Here is a 21,115-nt window from a genome sequence, read left to right as displayed (position 1 = left end):
AAGCCGGCTTGGGTGGTGGGGGGTGCGGTAAAATATACACAAGTATTTAGATTTGCCCGAGAGTGCCGTTCTTCTCTGGTTCCAGAGGTGTGATTAAGCTGTGTGGTTGGCTGGTTCTCCCCAGGGGAACTGCGACTGAATGCTACTAGCAGCACACTGCCACCTCCTCAGAAATGGTGCCTGAGGGCTCCCTGCATTTCAGGTTCAGTAACTCCTCTCTGCTTCTGAACTGTCTCTTCCTTCTCCTTGCCCCTCTGTTCATTCTCTATGCTTGCCTTTGATGCTCAGGGCTCCTAGCTTGTCATAAACATACTTGTTTCACTTGTTTTTTCAAGTCTTTATTGTAGAGAGGGCTTACCGGAAGTGTCTGTCTATTTTGCCATCTTGGCTCCCTGGTAGCATCTTTTTTGACAAACACTCAGATGCTCTTTGTTCCTTCTCAGGCTACACTGCAGGGACACCACTCACTCTGCTTCCCTAATAGCAATCTGAGCCTGAGTTTTTCCTTTGGGACAGGACCAGGAACACAAGGAATTAAGGAGGATGGACAGATTTATTTAGCAAGAGAGATCTCAGTAAGGCTTGACTTCTAAGTCGTCTTATTTTCACCTGTAAGCATCAGGGTTCTTGTAGGCAATAGAAGCTGATTCTGACTGATTAAGCATGGAAGGCTTAATAAAAGGGTGTTGGGCATCTCACAGCATCAGTGGAGCCTGGAGAACCGGGCTGGAGGCTACACACCCAGAATAATTCCAACGATGTTTCAGGACTGGCCTAACAAGAAAACTCCTGTTGCCACTGCTGTCACCAACTAGATGTACGCTTTGCATCACTGCCAGGAATCTGACCATCACCACCTCTTCTGCCATCAGGGTTGATGTCACATCTGGCCCAGGAACATGACGTCATCATTGGTGCCCCTCAATCACCTGCCTTTGTCTTAGCTACGAGAGAGGCTGGGCAAGTGGCTGTTCTTGTTTCTCCTATGGGAGGCAGGGTTCATGGGGTGGGAAATTCCTCAGATGTAAGAAGGGGATTCAAAAGGTGCTGGGAAGCCAGAAACCTTGGCAACCATCTGCCACACCACCTGTGTGAGGTGTGCACCTTCACCTTTGTGGGACAGCCATTTTTATTTCACTCCTGTCCTGCCTGAGGGAGTTGCTGTGTTGACCACATCTTCAGAAGGGAGTCAAGGAGAAGGTAAGGCTTCCAAGGACAGAGTCATAAGCAGGAAACATGAGTCCCTGGTGGCACTGTTTTTGATTAAATTCTGTCCTCCCAAATCTGTATTAAAATCCTGGCCATAAACTTCCATTATTGGCCAGGTGGGCAGGTGTCATGGGTCTGCTCAGTGTTGGCTGTTACAGACACCAGAATCAACTTCAGCCCCAAAGCCACCACCCAGCTTGCTGAAAGCACCACCCCAAGTCAGCACTGGCCAAATCCCAGAGATGAAATCCTAGGGTCAGTCAAGAGCTTTGACCGGCTGAGACCAGAGCTGGAGAGAAAGTAATCAGGGATGTAAAAGACTTACACAATGAAAACTATAAAATACTACTGTAAGAGACTAAAAGAGACCTACATAAATGGAAAGACATTCCGTACACATGTATTAGAAGATTTAATATTGTGAAAATGTCAATACTACCCAAAGAGATCTATAGATGTAATGCAATCTGGAACCAAATTCCAACAGCATTCTTTACTGAAATGGAAAAAAAGAAAATAACAACTGTGGGTACGGTCTGTGAGTTCTGTGTGGTCATGCAAGGAATTACTGAACCCACCAGAGATATAGAGAGTGCCGTGGGAAGGACATCTGGCGTTAGAAATGGTAAAAAGTTTGGAGAATGGAGATATGCCTGACCTCCACCTCATAGGAATCAGCCTTGGGCTAATGATCTTGATTCTCTCCTTTACCTGTGAGGTTGATAGAGGACCTCTGACACCGCCATGTCATTTTTTCAGTTATGGATACTTCTTAGACATAACCAAACAGCTCATGGAACTGATTTTTCTGGGTTTGAAAGCTTAGAACCATAGTCTCATGGGACAACTTGGTCAATTGACATAATATAGTTCCTTATGGCTTATGTTTTACATCCTAGTTTGATAAGCAGTGTCTGCAGTGGTAAAAGCTTTTGAGCAGCCATCTATTGGTCTCTACTTTTCTGGAGCAAAAGAAGGAAATCAAAGACTCAGAGAAGAAACTAGTCTACAGGACTGATAGTCTACATGAAACATGGACTCATCTACCCTGAGACCAGAAGAACTAGATGGTGCCCAGCTACCATTGCCAACTAACTATTCTGATCAGGGTCACAATGGATGGATTCTGACAGAATGGGGGAAAAATGTGGAACAGAATCTCAAATTCTTTAAAAATCCAGATTTACTGGACTGGTTGAGACTAGAGGTCTCCACAAGACTCATTTTTGAAATTTTCTTTATTTTATTGTTATTATAGTAGAGAACATACACACCAAAACCTACACCAATTCAAAAAAAAAAAAAAAAAAAATCCTGGCCATACACTGCTGTGATTCGATCATGTGATAAAACCAGTTGGCCTTAGATAGAGCAGATTACCTTTCATAATGTAATGCTATGATCAACTTCCATAATGCAATCTAATCTAATCAATCCATCAGCTGGGGTCATACTAACGTAGAGTGGGTCCTACACCTAATCACTTCTGAGTTATAAAAAGAGCAGATTAGACACCGAGGCACACACACAGGGGGAAGACAGATGGCATATGAAGATTGTCTGTAAGCCAAGGAACCAAGGAAAGCCTGGGACTACCTACAACGAAGGAACTGACATGGCTGAGACCCTGATTTGGACTTTAAGCCTCCAGAAACCAAAACTAAACCCATTGCCATCAAGTTGATTCCAACTCTTAGTCACCCTCTAGGACAGAGTAGAACTGCCCTTTAGGGTTTCCAAGGTTGTAATGTGTGTGGAAGCAGACTACCACATCTTTTTCCTGCAGCCTCCAGAACTGTGAGAAAATAAATTTCTGTTCCTTAAGGCCATCCACTTGTGGTATTTGTGTTACAGCAGCACTAGGAAATGAAGGTAAGCAGTGATGGGAAAGATGGGGCTTCCAACAGGGATTTTGCAGTGACAGTACCTGGGGTTTTTCCTTTCTGTCTCTCCAGATACAGATGTTGGGATTCATAGTCCTTACACTCCAATCCTGGGTTGCTAAGCTAGAATAGCAGACTTTCCAGAATGTACATTTCCTAGAGCTATACCCTGGTGGCATAGTGGTTAACTGCTACAGCTGCTAACCTAAAGGTTGGCAGTTCGAATCCACCAGGTGCTCCTTGGAAACTATATGGGGCAGTTCTACTCTGTCCTATATGGTCGCTATGAGTTGGAATCAACTCGATGGTAATGGGTTTTTTTTTTCACGGAATTTGATGTGAAATGCTGGGCAGCCACCTAGATTCACCTAAAAGGAATCAATGGATGAAGGCAGCACATGGAGTCCAAAACTGGGACTTAATCCATCATCTCTTTAAAAAAAAAACAAAAACAAACCTTCTTCTTGACTTTCCCTGAAAGATATAACTCCTACAGAGTCTTACTTGGGGGCTGTGCTACCAATTACCTGAAACGGGTTTCCAGAAATAATGCTGACATTTATTGAATGCCATATGTCAGTCATTGTACTGAAGGCTTTACATAAATTACTTGAGTTAGTCGTCATAGAAACACCAGTATGAGCTATTACCAACTCTGTTTTACAGTTGAGAAAGTTCATGTTTAAAGAGGATAAGTAATTCAACCAATGGTGAGCTAGCAGAAGTTAGCTGGGATTTTAACCAGAGCAGCTTGACCTCCTATCATTTGTCTGTCAGTTTGTCATACTGTGGTGGCTTGTGTGTTGCTGTGATGCTGGAAGCTATGCCACTGATCATACCAGCAGGATCATCCATGCTAGACAGGCTTCAGCAGAGCTTCCAGACTAAGACAGACTAGGGAGAAAGGCTTGGTGATCAACTTCTGAAAATTAGCCAGTGAAAACCCTATGTATCACAACAGAATATTTGGCCCATATAGTGTTGGAGGACCGCTGCTGGTGTAACGTTTAAGCACTCAGCTACTAACTGAAAGGTTAGTGGTATGAATCTACCCACTGTCTCCACGGGAGAAAGACCTGGAGATCTGTTCCTGTAAAGATTACAGCCAAGAAAACCCTACAGGGCAGTTCTACTCTATCACATGGGGTTGATATGAGTCAAAAATCAACTTGATGACACACAAGACAGTGCTGGAAGATGAGCCCCCTATATTGAAAGACAGTCAAAGTACAGTGACCACAACAATGGACTTCAGCGTACCAATGATCATGAAGATGGCGCAGGACTGGGCGAAGTTTTTTTCTGTTGTACAGGAGGTTGCCTTGAGTCAGAGCTGACTTGATGACAACTAACAACAATAAGAGATATCTGTGTGTGGTCTTGTATACAAATATAAAATCCAAAGTGACATGGTGGGACCCCCTCCTAGGTCACATAGCCCGTCATCCTCGGATGCTTGAATCTGGAGCTCCACTAAGTCACTGCTTTCTAAGCAAAGAATGGTCAGGGCATTGAAGAGTGGAGTCTGAAGGCAATACCCCCCAGGAGGACACTTTTATGTTTAAGCTCTCATTATCCAGAGAACTAGAAGACTGCCTAGATGAGCAGAAGGACTCAGACATCTGGGGCAGTAAGATAATATAAAAATCAGTGAAAAGGTGATAAAAGAAGAGAAGAGGATGGATTGGGAAAGAATAAAGTGGAGGTCATTTAGAGAAGGCTCAAGGAGTTAGAGAAATACTATCAGGCTCCAGGACCCCTGTTTTCTTCATGTTTTCTAATTATGTTTCTAGGTGGTTGTCTCCCCCACTAGACTGAAGATTTCTTATTGGCAGGAACTAAGTGTGGAGCCCTGCATGCAGTGCTTGTTATGAGTTGAATCTCTGGAGTCCTAACCCCTAGTACTTGTGAACATGACCTTGCCTAGAAATGGCATCTTTGTGGGTGTAATTAATTAACATGATGTCATACTGGAGTAGGGTGCCCTGATCCAATGTGACTGATGTCCTTATAAGAGAAGAGACACAAATAGACACAGACACAGAGGGAAGATGGCCATGTGGCAATGAAGGCAGAGATGGGAGTTATGCTACAAGCCAAGGGCTACCAAGAACTACCAGAAGCTGGAAAAGGCAAAGAAGGATTTTCACCTAGAACTTTCAGAGAGAGCATGGTCCTATTGACACCTTGATTTTGGACTTCTAGCCTCCAGAACAAACATAAATTTCTGTTGTTGAAGCCACCCCATTTATGACATTTGGTTATCATAACCCTACGAAATGACTACTCAAAACATGTTTGTTTATTGAGATGTATGAATGAGTCCTACCCTAGGGACAGCAAGGATTTGGGGAAATTGCAGTAAGATCCAACTGGAGAAAGGAAATCCTACAAAATCCATCATTGAGGTTAGGCTGTGCTTCTACTCTGGGCAGAGGCGTTGGATGAATATTCTGCCTGTACTAGGGTCCTGCTTCTGTGTAGCACTCTCTCATTCTGCTGAGGTTGCTTCTGCTGGTGGAGTCCTGGGTAACAGACTGCCATGAGCCAGGAGCCTGGGAAGTTTCCATTCTTGCTGTTCCAGCAAAAGGAGGTGGGTGAACTTTCTACTCTAGAGGATGAAAACTGTCAAAAAAAGGAGCCGTAAGTGGCAATAAGGGTATGGAATTGAAGAATGTCAAGAGTCAGAAGCACAGTATCCTGGAGGAAGCTTCAGCATTGGAGTCATTAACTCAGTAGATATTTATTGAGCATTTACTATGTGTCAGACACTGCGCTAAATGAGGAAGGTTGAGTGGGGAGCGTGACAGACAATCCCGCCCTCATGGTGTTTCTACTCAAGTGGAGAAGACAATTAATCCACACTTGTGATGTGTCCTGAAAACAACTATGTTGGGGTGGTACAGGATGCTATGGAAAACAGAGGGGAGACATGGAGCTTTGATTTGGGAACTTGAGGAGTGACAGCTAAGCTAAAACCTTAACTGAAGTAGGAATTAGTTAGCAGTAGGAAGCAAAGGAATAGGGAGATAATTTCAGATAGAGGTAATAAGGGTCCCAAACCAAAACCAATCCCATTGCCATTGATTTGATTCTGACTCATAGAGACCCTATAGAACAGAGTAGAACTGCCCCATAGGGTTTCAAAGGAGCAGCCGGTGGATTCAAACTGCTGACCTTCTAGTTGGCAACCATAGCTCTTAACCACTGAATCACCAGGGCTCCAATAAAGGCCCAGAAGGGAGAAAACCCTGGCCTGTTAAAGGATCTAAAATGAATTCAACTATGGGCAGGGACAGATGAGTCTGGAGAGTCAGCAAGGGCGAGATCATGCAAGATCTGGTTAGCCTTGTTGTGGAGTTTAGAATTCATCCTAATATAATGTGAAAAAAGTTATGGTTCCATCTTGCTTAAAGGAGCCCTGTTAACCACTTGGCTGCTAACAAAAAAGTTGCAGGTTTGAATCTACCCAGTGGCGCTGTGGGAGAAAGACCTAGTGATCTGCTCCCATAGAGATCTTAGCCAAGAAAACTCTATGGAACCATTCTACTCTGTCACATGGGGTTACTATGAGTTGGAACTGACTCGATGGTACCTAAGGACAACATGTTGCTTAGTTTCCATATAGAGTTGCTTTCAGAGAAGTGCAATTCAAACACCAAATAAAATTTAAGACTTTACTTACATATCTTAAAGAATGTTAAGTGGTATTCATTTCACAACCCACAGTAACACTTCTCAGAAGGCACCCTTTCTTCTCCCTAATTTTCCCACTCCCCACAGCTGCCTCTGACACCCCAAATCCCCAACTGTTTCTCCAGCCCAACTCACTTGTTTCCTTCCTCCTTTTCTCCTTGCCCCTCTCCTCTAGCCTGTGTTGTTGTTAAGTGCCATCAAGTTGATCCCATGCTACAGAGTAGAACTGCTCCATGGGATTTCTTCTTTGGCTGTAATCTTTACGAGTGCAGATCACCAGGTTTTGCTCCTGCGGAGCTGCTGGTGGGTTTGAACTGCCAATCTTTTGGTTAGCAGCAGGGCACTTAACTGTTCGTGCCACCAGGGCTCCTTCTAGCCTGTGTTGTGTGGATCTAATGCGACTATCTGTCTAAGCCTTCCCTCCTGCCCTGCTACTTCCCCATTCTCTGGTGTCTGCATCACAAAAGAGACAGGAATTGGGGTCTGGATAGTCAAGGAAGGAGTGAGGAGAGGAAGGGGGTAGAGATGAGAAATAATCACACATGACTAATTGTTGTCATTGTCACACTAAGATCAATGGGAAGCCATTGGAGACAAAATGATCCAATTTGTGCTTCTGGTTGCATTGTGGGGAATAAATTGGTGAGGATAAGAGAGCAAGACTGTGAGCTGGAAATCAGTATGAGGCTATTGAAGCATTACCAGTGGGGGGGGGGGAAGGATGTGGTGGATGCCTGTACTTCAATGGACTCAGACAAGGTGGGGATGAGAAAGGTCTTAGAAGACCAAACTGGAGACAAATAAAAAGCAGACCCAGGATCACCCCGTTGAACCATCAAGCTAAGGGAGTTGGGAAGAGGCGCCAAGTCCAGAAATGAAGCAGTTGGGCTGAAAACAAGAAATTACATGAAAGTAGAAAAGTTTCAACATAGAAGATGGAACCAGGAGAATTTTCTTGGAGAAGGGTGTTGCTAGTTGCTGCCAAGTCAGCCCCTGAATCATGGCAACCCCATGCACAATCAAACAAAACACTGCCCTGTCCTGTGCCTTCCACATGATCAGTGGCATTGTGATCCACAGGTTTTTCTTAGGCCGATTTTCAGAAGTAGATCACCAGACCTTTCTCCCTAGTCTGCCTTAGTCTGGAAGCTCCACAGAAATCTATTCAGCATCATAGCAACATGCCCTCTGCTGACAGATGGGTGGTGGTTGTGCATGAGGTGCATTGGCCATGAATTGAACTCCGTCTCCTGCATGGCAGGTGAGGAGAGGGTAGCATCAGGGTTTTTATAGTGTAACTGCAGCCTCATGCCCTGCAATTGAGGGAAAGAAGACCAATTATGGTAGCCAGCTAGCCAGTTTCTACATTGTAATTCCCCCAAATAGAGAGAGAAGAGAGAGGCAGTATATCCTTCCCTACTCTGCCGACAGGTTCATCACAAACTGAGTTTGCTGGGCTCTCTACAAGGGTCCTAACTCCTAATTTCACCTCTAATTGGTTTTAATAAGAATGGTTGTGGAGATTTTTTTTTCCTTAAAAAAAAGGAAAGAAAGAAAGCCAAGAAGATTTATGCTTCTAATTCACTTTCTTGTTCCTGGAACATTGTATGGAAAAAAACATTATCCCAGAAGTCAATTCTAATCCTCAGCAGATAGGCAGGAAGTATTCATTGAGAGGAGCTTCTTGAGTGTTTTCTGGTCAAGTTGCCCTGCAGAGAGCCTGGCTGGACCAGCCTTAGAGATGTGAGGAGCAGATAACTTCAAGGCCAGGCCAATCACTGGAGTGTTTGGACTACACACCACCAGACACGCAGCTGATTCTGTGAACCAAATCCTGGTCCCCAGTCCCTGTGGTTCTGATTAGCTAGTAAGCCACTGAGGGATCATCTGAGTAACATATGTCCTGGATGGGGAAAGGGTACATTTACTAAGACACTCACACCACAACTTCTAAGGCCTTAAGCCAGCCCAAGCTGGTGTGTGTGTTGGGGGGGAGGTATATGTTGTCGTTAGCTGCTGTCAAGTTGGCCTACTCATGAGGGCCCTGTGTTCAATAGAGCTTATTGCTGCCTGATCCTGTGCCATCCGCATGATCAGTTGTAGATTGGACCCTTGTGATCCATTGGGTTTTCATTGGCTGATTTTTAGAAGGACACCACCAGGCCTTTCTTCCTAGTCTGTCTTAGTCTGGAAGTACCGCCGACACCAGTTCAGTGTCATAGCAACACAAAATCCTCCACTGATGGATGGTGGCTGCACATGACTGGAATTAGACAGGGTCTCCCGTATGGAAGGTGAGAATTCTACCACCTAACTACCAAGGTCCCCATGCATGTGTGTGTGTTGGCACCCCCAACACACCCCACCTGGAGTTAGCAGCTGGCACCCAGCCTGATGACACATTATATATTGATGAATCTAGACACCAACGTGGCCTGGGCCATCCAGGTTCTTCCCTAGTACTGTGAACCTACTGCCAGACCCTGAAAAAAGTAGGTCAGCTGGGCAGTTTCCTGAGCCCCAAGTTCTAAAGGGCATGAAAATATCATAAAAAAATGTGGAAAGATGTAAAAACCTTCTCTCAAGAAAGATATCCTAAGCGCTTGGCAGGAATTCCTTAAAAACCATATGCGGGTAATGGGTGAGACCCCAAGGGGCAAGGTTGATCATCAATACATGGCTGCTAAATTGTCTTTTAAGGCGGGTGGGTCCAATGAACCATGGGGCTTCTGTTTTAACAAGAAGGGCATGTATGTTTTGGACTAGAGGAAATTGCCCAGGGATACTGAGAGCTGCCAACATTTCTTCTCCTTCTTACCTCTCCCCCTCTGAGGCTTAGGCTCTCCTCTAAACAAATGTTGACCAACAACTAAACAACATTGATGTGAAGGAGTATCAAATCATTGGCTTACCGAGGAGACAGAGCCAAGATGGCGAAATAGACGCTTCCGGCAAGCCCTCTTACAACAAAGACCCCCCAAAAAAGTGATGAGCTAGGAGCCCTGAATATCAAAGGCAAGCTTAGAAAATGAACTGAGGGGCAGGGGGAGGAAGAGAGGGTTCAGAAGTGGAGAGGAGTTACCGGACCTGAATCACAGTGAGCCCTCAGGCACCATTCCTGGGAGCAGCAGCAGTGGGCTGGTACTAGTATTCAGCTGCAGTTTCCTCAGGGAGAAGCAGCCAGGCACACAGCCTACTCACACCTCTGGAACCATAGAAGAATGGCGCTTTTAGCAAAAGATAAGTACTTGCGTGTATTTTACCGCACCTTCCCCAAGCCGGCTTCAGCAGCTGATTTCCCTGGGCCTGAGATAGGCCCTATTTAGTGCCTAGAGCCATCCTCTCAGCATTGGAGAAGGAAAAAATTTACAATTGGGGGAAAAAAATTCCCAGCTCCTCTAACTGGGGGAGCTCAAGAGAGAAGCTCCGGTACAGGCATAGACAGTCTATGGACTTTGAGTACCTTTCCCTTCTGCATGGACCTCTGTGGGCCTATTTCAGGAGAATAGGCCCTTGTTGGCAGACTCCAACCGTTTGAGCTGTGTGGTGAAGAGGTGGGTGTTTGATGTTTGACATTGCTTTGCCTATTAAACAGGGTCCTCACCTACCCACATCAGGGGTCTAAAGACTGTTAGCTCCACTCAGGTCACCCAGCCATCCATGACAGGGGTGCAAAGATAACTGGTACCTCCCAGTCCTTACAACCAAAAACTTTTGGTGCCCATGGTCCATCTGCAGAACCCACGCACCTGTACGCTCTAGAGAACAGGCATGTGCTTTCTTCAGAGACACGTGGGGGATGATTTTCAGCCCCCTGCCATGTTCATAGTGTGAGCCCTTGCTACAACCAAATACCAGTACCTACACCAATCACCCCTGCCACTCTAAGACTGTAGGACAGAGCCTGTACCACACACTTGACTATCAGCTACTTGGACACCTGAGCTGAATTCTACAAGAAAAGTGAATGGACTCCTAGACTGATATACCTGATAACAGATCTAGCCATCTAGGGACAGGACGTCAGAGCTCCAAAGGCAAAAATAATCAAGCTAGCTCACTCAAGCAACACATTTGGACATATCAATACAAAACAAAGAAAGAAGCTATGATGCAGTAAGCAAACCTAAAATAAACTGATACAATAACTTATAGGTGGCTCGGAGACAACAGTCAATATCAAGTCACATAAAGAAACAGACAATGATCACCTCAACAAGCTCTCAAAACAAAGAATCAAGGGATCTTCTAAATGAAAATGCCTTCCTGGAATTATTGGAGGCAGAATAAAAAAGATTAATATCCAGAACCCTTCACAACATCAGGAAGGAAATCAGGCAATATGCAAAACAAGCCAACGAACACACAGATGAAGTACTTGCAGAAATTAAAAAGATCATTAAGGAACATAACGAAAAATTTAATAAGCTGGAAAATCCATAGACAGCAATCAGAAATTCAGAAGACTAACAAAAAAATTACAGAAGTAGACAACTCAATAGAAAGTCAGAGGAGTAGATTTGAGCAAGTGGAAGGCAGAATTTCTGAACTTGGCACTAATACATTTGAAGAAAAATCAGAAAAAAGAATTAAAAAAAATAATAAATAAAGAAACCCTAAGAATCATGTGGGACTCTGTCAAGAGAAATAACCTACGAGTGATTGCAGTACCAGAACAGGGAGGGACAACAGAAAATACAGAGAGAATTTTTGAAGATTTGTTGGCAGAAAACTTCTCTGATATCATGAAAGATGAGAAGATATCTATCCAAGATGCTCAACAAAACTCCACATAAGGTAGATTTTAAAACAAACTCACCAAGACATATTATAATCAAACTTGCCAAAACCAAAGAAAGAGAGAATTTTAAGAGCAGCTAGGGATAAATGAAAAGTCACCTACAAAGGGGAATCAATAAGAACATATTTTGACTACTCAGCAGAAACCATGGAGGCAAGAAGGCGATGGGATGACTTATTTAAAAAATTCAAGGAAAAAAATTCCAAGCCAAGAATCTTAAATCCAGCAAAACTGTCTCTCAGATATGAAGGTAAAATTAGGACATTTCCAGATAAACAGAAGTTTAGGGTATTTGTAAAAACCAAACCAAAACTACAAGAAATACTAAAGGGAGTTCTTTGGTTAGAAAATCAATAATATCAGGCATCAACCCAAGACTAGAACACTGGACGGAGCAATCAGAAGTTAACCCAGACAGGGAAAGCAAAAAAATAAAGCAAGATTAAAAAACTCTTAAAATAGGAAAACAGTGATGTTATTATGTAAAAGAAGACGACAATAAAACAATAAAGAGGAACTAAGAAATGTAGTCATAGATGTTTCATGTGGAGAGTAAGACAAGGTGATACAAAGAAATAAAAGTTAGGTTTCAATTTAGAAAAATAGAGGTAAATAATAAGGTAACCACAAAGGAGACAAACTACCCTATACATCAAAATAAAATACAGGAAAAAAATAGAGACTCAGCAGAAACAAAATCAACAAAAATGAATATAAGGAAAGGACAATATATAAAGATAATCTGCTCAGGACATAGAATTACGTAGGAAAAGAAACTGTCAACAACGCACACAAAAAAAAAAAAGACATCAAAATGATAGCACTAAATTCATACATATCCATAATTACATGGACTGTAAAAGCACAGAATGCATTAATAAAGAGACAGAGAGTGGCAGAATAGGTTAACAAACACGATTCATCTATATGCTGCCTACAAGAGACACACCTTAGACTTAGAGACACAAACTAAAACTCAAAGAATGGAAAAAAATACATCAAGCAAACAACAATCAAAAAGAGCAGGAGTGGGAACATTAATTTCTGACAAAATAGACTTTACAGTTAAATCCATCATAAAGGATAAGGAAGGACACTACATAATGATTAAAGGGACGATACACCAAGAAGATATAACCATATTAAATACGTATGCACCCAAACACAGGGCTGCAAGATACATAAAATAAACTCTCACCAGCATTGAAAAGTGAGATAGATAGCTCCACAATAACAGTAGGAGACTTCAACACACCATTTTTGATGATGGACAGGACACCCAGAAAGAAGCTCAATAAAGATCTAAATGCCACAATAAACCAACTTGACCTCATAGTCATATACAGAACACTCCACCCAACAGCAGCCAAGTATACTTTCTTTTCCAGTGCACATGGAACATTCCCTAGAATAGACCACATATTAGGTCATAAAGCAAGCCTTAGCAGAATCCAAAACACTGAAATATTACAAAGCATCTTCTCTGACCGTAAGGCCATAAAAGTGGAAATCAATAACAGGAAAAGCAGGGAAAAGAAATCAAACTCTTGGAAACTGAAGAACACCTTGCTCAAAAGAGACTGGATTATAGAAGACATTAAGGATGGAATAAAGAAATTCATAATATCCAAGGGAATGAAAACATTTCCTATCAGAACCTTTGGAACACAGTGAAAGCAGGGCTCAGAGATCAATTTATATCAATAAATACACACATACAAAAAGAAGAAAGGGCCAAAATCAAAGAATTATCCCTACAACTTGAACAAATAGAAAGAGAGCAACAAAAGAAACCTTCAGGTACCAGAAGAAAACAAATAATAAAAATTACAGCAGAACTAAATGAAATAGAAAACACTAAAACAATTGAAAGAATTAACAAGACCAAAAGCTGGTTCTTTGAAAATCTCAACAAAATTGATAAACTATTGGCCAAACTGACATATGAAATCAGGAGAAGAAGAAAATAACCCAAATAAGAAATAAGATGGGCGATATTAAAACAGACCCAACTGAAATTAAAAGAATCACATCAGGTTACTATGGAAAATTGTACTCTAACAAATTTGAAAACCTAGAAGAGATGGATGTATTCCAAGAAACACACTACCTTCCTAAAACACAAACAGAGGTAGAACAACTAAGTAGGCCCGTGACGAAAGAAGAGATTGAAAAGGTAATCAAAAAAACAGCCCTGGCCCTGACGTTTTCACTGCAGAGTTCTACCAACCTTTCAGAGAAGAGTTCACACCACTACTACTAAAGGTATTTCAGAGCATAGAAAAGGACACAATACTTCCAAACTCATTCTATGAAGCCAGCACATTCCTGAGACCAAAACCAGGTAAAGACACCACAAAAAAAGAAAATTACAGACCTGTATTCCTCATGAGCTTAGATGCAAAAATCCTCAACAAAATTCTAGCCAATAGAATTCAACAACATATCAAAAAAAAAAAAAAATCACATCAACCAAGTGGGATTCATACCAGTTATGCAGAGATGGTTCAACATTAGAAAAACAATTAACGTAATCCATCATGTAAATAAAACAAAAGACAAGAACCACATGATTTTATCAATTGATGCAGAAAAGGCATTTGACAAATTTCAACACCCATTCATGATAAAAACTCTCAGCAAAATAGGAATAGAAGGAAAATTCCTCAACATAATAAAGGGCATTTGTACAAAGCCAACAGCCAACATCATCCTAAATGGAGAGAGTCTGAAAGCATTCCGCTTGAGATCAAGAAACAGACAAGGATGCCCTTTATCACCACTCTTATTCAACGTTGTGCTGAAAGTTCTAGCCAGAGCAATTAGGTAGATAAAGAAATAAAGGGGCATCCAGATTGGCAAGGAAGAAGTAAAAGTATCTCCATTTGCAGACGACATGATCTTATATACAGAAAACCCTAAGGAATCCTCCAGAAAACTACTGAAACTAATAGAAGAGTTCAGCAGAGTATCAGAATACAAGATAAACATACAAAAATCACTTGGATTCCTCTACACCAACAAAAAGAACATCGAAGAGGAAACCACCACGTCAATACCATTTACAGTAGCCCCCAAGGAGATAAAATACTTAGGAATAAATCTTACCAGAGATGTAAAAGACTTATACAAAAAAAATTACAAAACACTTCTGCAAGAAAGCAAAAGAGACCTACATAAGTGGAAAAACCTACCTTGCTCATGGTTAGGAAGACTTAACATTGTAAAAATGTCTCTTCTACCAAAAGTGATCTATACATTTAACGCAATTCTGATCCAAATTCCAACGACATTTTTTAATGAGATGGATAAACAAATCACCAACTTCATATGGAAGGGCAAGAGGCCCTGGATAAGTAAAGCATTACTGAAAAAGAAGAGCAAAGTGGGAGGCCTCACTCTACCTGATTTTAGAACCTATTATACCACCACAGTAGTCGAAACAGCCTGGTACTGGTACAACAACAGATACATAGACCAATGGGACAGAGTTGAGAATCCAGACATAAGTCCATTCACACATGAGCAGTTGATATTTGGCAAAGGCCCCAAAACAGTTAAATGGGGAAAAGACAGTCTTTTTAAAAAGTGGTGCTGGCATAACTGGATATCCATCTGCAAAAAAATGAAACAAGACCCATACTCACACCATGCACAAAAATGAGCTCAAAAAAATGGATCAAATACCTAAATACAAAATCTGAAACGATAAAGATCATGGAAGAAAAAATATGGACAATGCTAGGAGCCCTAATAACTGGCATAAACAGTATACAAAACATTACTAACAATGCAGAAGAAAAACTAGATAACCAGGAGCTCCTAAAAATCAAACATCTATGCTCATCCAAAGCCTTCACCAAAAGAGTAAAAAGATTACCTATGGACTGGGAAAAAGTTTTTAGCTATGACATTTCTGATCAGCATCTGATCTCTAAAATCTACATGATGCTGCAAAAACTCAACTACAAAAAGACAAATAACCCAATTAAAAAATGGGCAAAAGATATGAACAGACACTTCACTAAAGAAGACATTCAGGTAGCTAACAGATATATGAGGAAATGTTCATGGTCATTAGCCGTTAGAGAAATGCAGATCAAAACTACAATGAGATTTCATCTCACTCCAACAATGAGATTTCATCTCACTCCAACAAGGCTGGCATTAATCCAAAAAACACAAAATAATAAATGTTGGAGAGGCTGTGGAGAGATTGGAACACTTACACACTGCTGAATGGGAATGTAAAACGGGACAACCACTTTGGAAATCGATTTGGCACTTCCTTAAAAAGCTAGAAATAGAACTACCGTATGATCCAGCAACCCCACTCCTTGGAATATATCCTAGAGAAAGAAGAGGCTTTACACAAACAGATAGATGCACACCCATGTTCACTGCAGCACTGTTTACAATAGCAAAAAATGGAAGGAACCAAGGTGCCCATCAATGGATGAATAGTGTATTCACACAATGGAATACTCTGCATTGATAAAGAACAATGGTGAATCTGTGAAACATTTCATAACATGGAGGAATCTGGAAGGCATTATGCTGGATGAAATAAGCCAGTTGCAAAAGGACAAATATTGTATAAGACCAGTATTGTAAGAACTCGAGAAGTCCTTTAAACAGAGAAGAAAATGTTCTTTGATGGTTATGAGAGGGGAGAGGGAGGAAAGGAGGGAGGGGGTATTCACTAATTAGTAGGTAAGAACTACCTTAGGTGAAGGGAAAGACAACACACGATACAGGTGAGGTCAACACAACTGGACTAAACCAAAAGCAAAGAAGTTTCCTGAATAAACTGAACGCTTCAAAGGCCAGCATAGCAGGAGTGGGGGTTTGGGGACCATGGTTTCAGGGGACATCTAAGTCAATTGGCATAATAAAATCTATTAAGAAAACGTTCTGCGTCTCCCTTTGGAGAGTGGCATCTGGGGTCTTCAACACTAGCAAGCAGCAATCTAAGATGCATCAATTGGTCTCAACCCACCTGGACCAAAGGAGAATGAAGAACACCAAGGACACAAGGTAATTACAAGCCCAAGAGACAGAAAGGGCCACATAAAGCAGAGACTACATCAGCCTGATACCAGAAGAGCTAGATGGTGCCCAGCTACAATGGATGACTGCCCTGACAGGAAACACAACAGAGAACCCCTGAGGGAGCAGGAGAGCAGTGGGATGCAGACCCCAAATTCTCATAAAAAGACCAGACTTAACGGTCTGACTGAGACTATAAGGACCCCAGTGGTCATGGCCCCCAGACCTTCTGTTGGCCCAGGACAGGAACCATTCCCAAAGCTAACTGTTCAGACAGGACTGGACAGTGGGTTGGAGAGGGATGCTGGTGAGGAGTGAGCTTCTTGGTGGATACTTGAGACTATGTTGGCATCTCCAGCCTGGAGAGGAGATGAGAGGGTAGAGGGGGTTAGAAGCTGGCGAAATGGACACTAAAAGACAGCGGGCTGCCTCATTAGGGGGAGAGCAATTGGGAGTATCTATATATATATAAGTTTTTGTGTGAGAGACTGACTTGATTTGTAAACTTCCACTTAAAAAAAAAAAAAACTATTAGCACAATAAAAATTAAAAAAAAAAAATTATTGGCTTGTCAGGTATTACCAAATGCTTTGCAAGCGTTCTCTGACTGCATTTATAGGAACACATCGCTTTTATTGAAAAGGCCCACTTCTGTTCTGCCCCACCCTTCTGGGAGCTTCCCCATCCTCACCCCCACAGTCCAGGGGATCACAAAGGGCAGCCTCACACACGAGCCACAGTTTTTGGCACTCTTCCAACCCCTTGCCATTGGTGGTCCTCTCACCTGCTCTTGCCCTGTTTCTTCTGGGCCTGGGTTTCTGCCCCAGGCCTCAGCTTGAGAGCTGGATTTTACCTGCCAGTACTTTTGATTTTGGGGACCCCACCCTTCCTGGGTTTTTGAACTTTGTATTTTTGTAGTTTTATGCTCTGACCACTCTTTGGTTTATGGCGAGGCCCCTAGTGCCTCAAATGAGAGAACTCCACCCTAGCTATAAATCATGGAACCCCTTCTCCCATCCATCCCCTGGATGCTCCCATGCATGTGAGGAGAAGAAGGGGAATTTGGATGGCTAAAGCCTCCTTCCAGACACACCTCACTGTGGATCCTGTTGGGTCTCACACTTCACATTGGGCTACTCATGACTGGTGGGTGGCTGGGTGGTACAGATGGGTTAAGCACTCAACTACTAGCCAAAAGGTTGGTAGTCCAATTCACCCAGAGACACCTTGAAAGTCAGGCCTGGGAATCTGATTCCCAGAAAGGTCACAGCCTTAAAAACCCTATGGAGCCGTTCTACTCTACACACGTGGGGTTGCCTTGAGTCGGAATTGACTTGACCACAACCAACAACATGCTTGTCTGAGCGTGGGAAAAAATTGGGCTGAAGAAACAAGGCATTTTTATGGTTGGGGAGGAGATCTTTTAGGCCTACTGGCAAGGGTTTACATTTCATGAACAACAGCACCTCCACATTTATGCTCCAAGGCAACCCCATGAAGTCATACTACTGATTAGACACCTACTATGCACCAGGCAGTGCCCAGGGAGGGGAGGACTGGCATGGCCCCTATTCTGCAGATGTTCTGGAAAAGTCTGCATCTGCCCCTTTCCCAGCCTGGCAGGCTCTGATGGCCTGAGAGGAGTTTTGGCATCTCAGTGTCTGTGTTCCAAATGAAACATTCTTGGGGTTTTTTAGCTCATTCTTTGGCAGAGGGTGACCTCCGGCAGGACTAACCTTCATATTTGAGGTGCAGAATATTGGGTGCAGCTCTGTTTGTACAGTACAAAGAATGGCCCCTTGTAATTTGATTCTTTTGGGGCAGTTGCTAACAATTTGTCACTCAATTTCCATTTAAATGGAAACATTAACCCCTAGAGCCTGGAGAGGAACATAAAAGGGGCTCCTAAGTGTAAAAAAAAAAAATTTTTTAAGTGTGGCTTTTATCTCCATGGCTCAGAGTGTCCCTGGAGTAAATCCAAACGTACTTCTAAAGCACTTTCGTCTGCAGATGAGGGTCTCACTCTTGTTTGGAAAGACCCTACCCTCCCTCCCATTTTACTCAGTTACTCATCTGCTCCAGTGTCAGGAAGCTCTTCCTTAAGTCTAACCTGAAGTTTTTCTGCTAGAACATGAGCCTTCTTTCCTTGGACTATCTGCAGGCGAGGCAGAGAAAATGTACTCCATGAGTTGACAGTGAAAAACCTGACAAACGGAACAAGAGACCCCAGATAGGAGCTGAACAAAGCTGACAAAGCAGCAATTTGTCAGCTAACAACAAGAAGCCATATGATGCCGTGTGGGTCACAAAATATTTTCACATATATTATTTCACTTTATTCCGATAATACCTTTGTGGAAAAGGTGCTCCACTTTAACCTCATTCTGTTGCTGGAAAAAGGTTCTTGCCGCCCACTGGTCAAGAATGAGCAGGTAAGGCACGTAGAGTTTTTTTTCCACACGAGCAAAGCTTTATTGAAGAGGCTTGCAAGCAGAGATGAGGAGGACTGAGCAAGGCTTATTCCCGTCTCACAGAACAAAGGACATGCCTGGGTTTTTAAAAAGTTCTTGGGTGGGAAAAGATTCATATTGATTCACAGGTATAGGCGGCGATATGTTAACTACGGTGCACGCACAGCAGCTTTCTAAGATGGCTCCTGTCCTGGAGGCCTCTGGTGTTCATAGCAGGATTTATTATGGGGTGTTGTACCTGTGCAGTCTCTCACTCCCCAAGTTCGATTCCTGGCTGCTGTTGCTGCCCCTCACTGCCCCTGGTGGAAGGTCACACGGTGGTCACAGGTGGATGTTCTGTGCATGTCCCTGGGGCTGGTTTTATCCAGCTGCTTCTGTAAGGCAACTTCTGTAAGGCAATCCTGCCCCATTGTTCTGGGGAATGGCTTTGTTTCTGTGCCCTGGCCCATTTCCTGTACTTTCTTTGCAGATTTGGGGGCTCTCTGTTCCCTGTCTTAATTCTACAGTTGAGGAAACTAGGGGAGAGTTACCACAGATCAGTTAGTAGCTGGCAGTGATGGGGACCTCAGAACTTTTGACCTTTACTCTTCAATGGTCAGGAAGTGCTGGGAGCTGGTCAGCTTCCGTGTCGAGAAATAACAACAATAATAATTGAACCCTGAATTCAGCCCCTGGATATCCCTAAATCTTCCAACTTCTCACTTCAAGATTTCCATAAAAATCAGCCTTCACTGACCTCTCATGGGTGGCGGAGACCCCATGCTCCTTCCTGTTTTTGTCCTGGATGGGCTGTAGCCTCTGGCTCTAAATTAATTCATTCCTTAAACATTTGGTTTTCTCAATCATTTTGTCTCCAGCACTGAATCTCCTTTTTTTGCAGATATTATCCCCACTCGTGGTGAGGAAAAGCTGTGGTGTACAGATGTGAAGTGACACTGGACTGCATACAGTTGGGCACTTAGGACTCCACACAAAGGCACCCTGTAGAGGGAGGCAGGTGGAGAGTGACAATCCAGCCACACACCTTTGTCAAGTCAGGGTCTCTGAGGAGCTACATCCAACCAGAGGGAGCTCATTTTTCTAATTTATCTCCCCAAAGGGGGCATCTTTTTCTAATTTGTGCAATGACATTCCATAGTCTGTAGCTGGCCTTGAAAAACACATTCAAGGTCACACATCTAGAAAGTCAAGACGGAAAGGTGGCCCAGGTAGAAAGCCAGGTCAACATCCACCTTCTGGTGCACTGCACCTTCCTCTTCACCAATGCTGTTTCTGGGGTGGGAGAAGAGGGATGAGATGGGAGGGCTAGGAGGATGGAGGATGGGGGAGGGCTGCCGTCACCCTTCCTGGTGAAGCGTGGTCTCACCAGCCCTAACTTGCCAATCACCCTCCTCAGCCTCTTTCTCTTCCAATAATGGAGCAAGCTCTTTGGTCAGCTTCTCTGCTCTCAGGGGAATGTTCTTCTCTTTTCTGCCATTTGCTGTCTGGGTTCTAAAAATAGTGATAATTAGAGAAGTCTGCCCATCATTTCCTTCTTTTTTCTTGTGTTAATTTAAATTCTGTTGGTTTAATCTCCTGTAATTTCTGACTAAGCTGGAGGAGCCACTGCAGGTTGTGATTAAGTGTGGTGTGTGTGTGTGCGTGTGTGCTTGTGTGTGCTTATGTATATGTGTATGAGCATGTTAGTGCATGTGTGCATGTGTGTTTATGTGTATGTGTACATGTCTGTGCATGTGTATGTCAGCGCATGTGTGTGTGTATGTGTGGTGTGCTTGCACGTGTGTGGAGGTGGGTTTCAAGATCAGGAGGAGGCAGAAAAAGGTGTAGAACAGTTATCTGTTGTTACAGCCCAGGTGTCCCTCTCAGGACCCCTGCTACGCAGGCACCCTCTCATGGTTATTGGTGGCCAGGTTTTTTTTGTATTTGCCCTGCCAGACCCACTCTCCAAATCTTCTCTGTCCTATTCTTACCCCGAGGAATTGACCCGATGGACCACATCAATGGAC

Source organism: Loxodonta africana, chromosome 15 (assembly GCF_030014295.1).
Source record: "Loxodonta africana isolate mLoxAfr1 chromosome 15, mLoxAfr1.hap2, whole genome shotgun sequence".
In the NCBI taxonomy this organism is placed as follows: Eukaryota; Metazoa; Chordata; class Mammalia; order Proboscidea; family Elephantidae; genus Loxodonta; species Loxodonta africana.
Note: the sequence above shows the minus strand (reverse complement) of the source record.